Source organism: Montipora foliosa, chromosome 4, assembly GCF_036669935.1.
Source record: "Montipora foliosa isolate CH-2021 chromosome 4, ASM3666993v2, whole genome shotgun sequence".
Classification (NCBI taxonomy): domain Eukaryota; kingdom Metazoa; phylum Cnidaria; class Anthozoa; order Scleractinia; family Acroporidae; genus Montipora; species Montipora foliosa.
The window spans coordinates 49031093-49036092 of NC_090872.1; the positions used below are offsets into that span (position 1 = coordinate 49031093).

General features: G+C 39.1%; 1 long non-coding RNA gene across 1 annotated transcript; it reads right to left on the reverse strand.

Annotated features, from left to right (window-relative positions):
* Positions 1 to 822: 822 nt before the first annotated feature.
* LOC137999317 (uncharacterized) lies at positions 823 to 4640 on the reverse strand. The gene is made up of 3 exons (XR_011122954.1): positions 4518 to 4640; positions 3314 to 3424; positions 823 to 1889 (listed from the first exon to the last, which is right to left on the reverse strand). It is a non-coding gene; the product is annotated as an uncharacterized lncRNA (long non-coding RNA).
* Positions 4641 to 5000: the final 360 nt, after the last annotated feature.

Sequence of the window (5000 nt, forward strand, 5' to 3'; positions counted from 1 at the left end):
CATCTATTACCACGGCTTTGACCCTATTTCTAAAAGACCATCTATTGTTTTAGGCCGAAGGGTAGCATTTCTAAGGGGTTTTAGCCTGTTCCAGGCTCTCAGATAGTCACGAAAAGAACTGCCTAATTAGGCCTAAAGCAATATTTAGGCTTAACTGTTAGTATTTCTAATGGGTTTGGGCTTTTTCAACAGTTAGATTATAACCTCAGTCTGCATTTTACTCCTGGTGTGCAGTCTGCAGTCTGCGTTTTACACTGACCGCTCTTGAAACCCATCTGACATGAAACAGGCCATTTTGACTTCATTGTGTAGTTTCCCGTCTCTTCCCTCCCTACGGACCTCCCTACGGTCCTCCCTACGGATTAATTTCTGAGGATGAGCAGATTAGTTGGAAAAAATTAAGCAGCGCTACCGGATGTCCATGATTTTCTCCGACCACGTGACCAAAAGAAAGGGAGGCTCTGGAGACGAGAATGACCGTGTCCCTTTAAGTTGTTGGAACAACCGTAAAAAGTCACAATTGTTGAAAATGATGGCGTCGGGAAATTTGAAAGTGAAAATAAGCGATTTTAAAATACAGCTGTCCTGATATAACTGAACACTTTTTTAAAAGCAAAATTCGAACAAATTTGTCTCGAAACGTTGTTTCCTTCGATTTAAAGTTCTTCTGTAGCAAGAGTGAAGGTTCCCTAAAAGCGAACCGCTTAAAGATTTGGGTTGATACGTTTTACACATATAATCAAACGTAATTCAACGAGCATCCCATCGTTATTCTTTGCAACCCCTTCTATGTAATCTGATGGTCTCTGAGCAAAACTACAAGATTTGTTGCAAACGTCCATATTAATAGACCAGGATTCGGTTGTTCAAAAGGTGGCTAACCCTATTCACCCAGACCGAATAAATCATTATCCAGCAGGAAAAAACAAGCAAAACTAATTGAGTTATCCAGTGGATAGCGTTATCCACCATTCGAACAAATGGGTCAGGATGTAAAAATATATCTCTGGTGCTGTATGGAGAATATGAAGAATTATCCCATCTGAATTTTAAAAAGAAACTACCTACCTACTGAACCCAAATTTTGTATATCAGGCTGATCACAATTTTTGCCGTTATGTTTTCCATGGTTTACTTTGGCAAATTAATTATTAACTGATACTACTGTGCAGGTGAATGGAAAGATAAGACTAGACAAGATTTCCACTTTTTTTTTTCTGCATGACCAAGTCTGCTTTCAGTTGCGTGATGAACGTAAGCATCGAAACTTGCGTTTCGAACTGTTTGCCCGCGAAAGGGTAACTACTTTTCTGCTAATATGATTTATTTCCTTTTCTTTTAACGATATGTCATTACGTAATACGAATTATGAATTACTTTGCACTTAGTTCTTAGCAATTACCTTTTCTCCACCATCTCCCAGTCTATTTAACATTGTGCTGTCTAAGCCACCAAAGCTTTGGCTTTTTTTTTCTTTTTGAGAATAACTGTACTGTACTGCATAAATTTCTTTTTCTTTGATTTATATTATTTGTCTGCTTATTAAGTGCCGCAATATTCATTCCTTGTTTATGAAAATTGTGTTAATATTGCAGAAATAGCAAACACGTGTAAATCTAAAAACCGGCCAGGCCAGAATTGCCTACCCGAGAAGCACTACAACACCATTTTTTTGGTTTCATAGCCATAGCCGCTTATCACATTGGCAAATAAATGCTCTTTTGTAATGCCATGCGATATAATAGCAGCTGACAGTTAGTGTAGGATTGTTAGGTTAGTGGTTGCTCCTTTATCTGCCACTATACTTTCTCGATCAGTCCACATCTTCCACTCTGTTATCTCTATTGTCCTTGTGTTCTTGTTCTTCACTGCTTTCACTTGGAAATCCACTGTAATTAATGACATTGTACAATTTAGGTTAGAACAGTCCTAACTGGCATAAAATTCACTAGAAAGACGAAATAAAATATATACAAGGCTAAAAATTATAAATCATAGTGAAAAGTGGTTATGGTTATTCTGAGTGAAGTTAAATAATCACAACAGACGCAAACACTAATTCTGGTTTGGTGATTCGACTACACTCGTACATATGTTTCAAGAAACGAAATGATATATGAAAGGAATCATATATTGAACTGTGGATGTGAAATCAAGTGAAGCTATGACCCTCGCAGTTCTGGACGCATGCAATTTTAGCGATTTCGTAGAGAAGCCTGGACTTCAACGGGGTTTGAACCCTTGACCTCGCAATACCGGTGCGACGCTCTAACCAACTGAGTTATGAAGCCACTGACGTTGGGAGCTGGTCATTTGTGGGTTCTAATGTTCCCGTGATGAATGAATCAACGAATGAAATGATACATTGCGTTCAAAACTGCGGGGATCATAGCTTCACTTGATTTCATATACGCAGTTCAATTTATGATTCCTTTCATATATCATTTCATTTGTTGATTCGTTCATCACATAAGAACCCACAAATGACCAGCCCCCAACGCCAGTTCATAGCTCAGTTGGTTAGAGCGTCGCACCGGTATCGTGAGGTCAGAGGTTCAAACCCCGTTGAAGTGCTGAATTCTTTAGGCTTCTCTACGCAATCGCTAAAATTTGCATTCATAACTGCGCGGATCCTACCTTCACTTGATCGTATATATGTTGTCGGTCAAATCCGGTCTCAAGTTGAATCCGTTTTTACCTAAGTTAAATTGGTGATCCTCATTTTACCTAGACTGAACGTGCACTCTAGTTTAAGCAGCTCTCAACCCCCCAAAAAGGACTGAAAACACCTGCACCTTCCATCAAGCTCTGTCTTACGCGTCTCGACATATGTTCCTAATGTTTCGTATCATCTAATCGGTTTCTGCATGAATACATGTATTCATACACCTGTCCATTCAGTCTCAACATTACATCATATTAAGGGAACAAAGAACTAAACTATGCACTTACCGGTACTCGACTCGGACCTTCTAGACCTATAGTCCAGTGTCTTCACCACTACGCTACAACGACGAACATGCTCAACCCAACACAGTTCTTTTGATTATTTCCTTTAGTAAAATAAGTCAATTGATACCCATGTCTAATAACCAAAATTAATCCTAACCCGACCCTAATTACTCTTTACGCTTAATTTAGGCTCCAAAAAAGTTTCTTTAATTCATCTGAATGCGTATTCAACCTAGGTAAAAACAGATTCCAGCTAAGAACAAATTTTACCGGCAAAATATATGTGGTTGGCGCAAGCATGGTTGGAGCTGGCGCAATGTTGACAAAGTTCTGTACATCTGTAAAAGGACCCTTCGCTCACCTTGGGCCTCCAGTGCCAACATTAACTTCGCTGTTGTCACCAATGGCGGCATTACCACCTAAGACACTGATATCATAACTGCTCTGGCCAGCGGTGAGTTGTGGACGGACACTGAAAGAAATCAAATGTTGATTCTGTTGACTTGAATAATTCAGACTGATTGACACACGTGCAAAATGAGCGTTGAACCAATCAGAGTTAAAATTAAGTAAATGTGACTTCCTTGAAGCGCGGGAATAAGAACGTGTGCTAGTATTGGTTTTCGTTTGCTTCATTACACAGGCCGCCCAAGCGTGTAATAAGATATTACGTGTGCTTGTGTGTTGTTTAAAGGTTTGTATGAAAAAGGAACAGATTTGTTTTAAAAGAAAGAAATTTAAAATATCTTGCAACTAAATCCACGTACTTTGCAGAAATGTTGTTCAGTAACCTTTTTTGTCAACCCGTCTCTTTAGCGGATTTGATGCGATGCCAGGGGGATTATTGTTTTCCTATTTGTTGCTTTCCCACCACGAAGAAAAATTTCAACATTTCTGTAAGGTATGTCTGGCTAGTCTATGGCTCGTCTAAACCACAGGATAGTAGGTAAACAATCAACTTTGTTTTTAAAGTTTACAAAAACAAAAAACAAAAAAAAAACCAAACAAAAAAAAAAATTTTTTTTTCTCTCAGAAGCACGTTATTTCTGAACTCCGCCTGACTGCATGGTTGTTTGATGGACCATATTCAGGTCCTGTAGCGCAATTTATTGTCCTAGATAGTAGTATAACCTATCGTTATATTTCCGCTGCTCGGCCGAAACCGCTAAAATAAACCTACTGGGTTTTGGCCATGATGTGTACTGCGTTGTGGAGCAGAAAGATTTAACTGTCTAGTCTTCTAGCGCTGGAGTACCAATTGAAGACACTGTAAACTTAAATCAACAAATTAACGCAAATCAAATAAAATGTTGGTTTTTGAGGAGAGGGGAAAACCGGAGTACCCGGAGAAAAACCTATCAGAACAGAGTACAGAACCAGCAAAATCAACCCACATATGAGGCCGAGTCTGGGAATCAAACCCTGGCCACATTGATGGAAGGCGAGTGCTCTCACCACTACGCCAGCCCTGCAAGTGGAATGTATAAGGAGGTCAATGGGTACCATTAAATTAACGCCTCAAGGACTATGTGCAATGTGTCCACTACAGAACTAATAGGACTTACGTGGCATCAAGGAGATTTCCAAGGTTGACTTGACTACCTGTTCCTACCGCAGCAAAGGCTCCGTGATGAACATCAGTTTTAAACTCAGCATTCACGTTTACGTTCAACTCTTTGGCACAAACGACTGATAAAAAGCAGATAAGAAAACAGAGCGACATGGGCTAATTATCTTGAATGGACTTAAGTACAAATCTCTCTTTAGTCCCTAAAATTACTACTGCATGGAGGAAAATTTAACAAATCAACTTTCACAAAACGCGACAGATTTAATATTCTTTTGCATCTATGTTAATCTATTGTTAATTAAACATTCGTTCAAATATCAAGTTATTTTAGATTTTGCGCATGCTAGCTAAAGAGGCCATAGAGGCCCTTGTTTATACCAAGACTAAGGATCAATTATCGCAAATCCAGAGTGACATATGGAACAAAACAACTCTTAACATAAAAACCGCCTCATTCTTCCACTGAAAACCTCAGAAG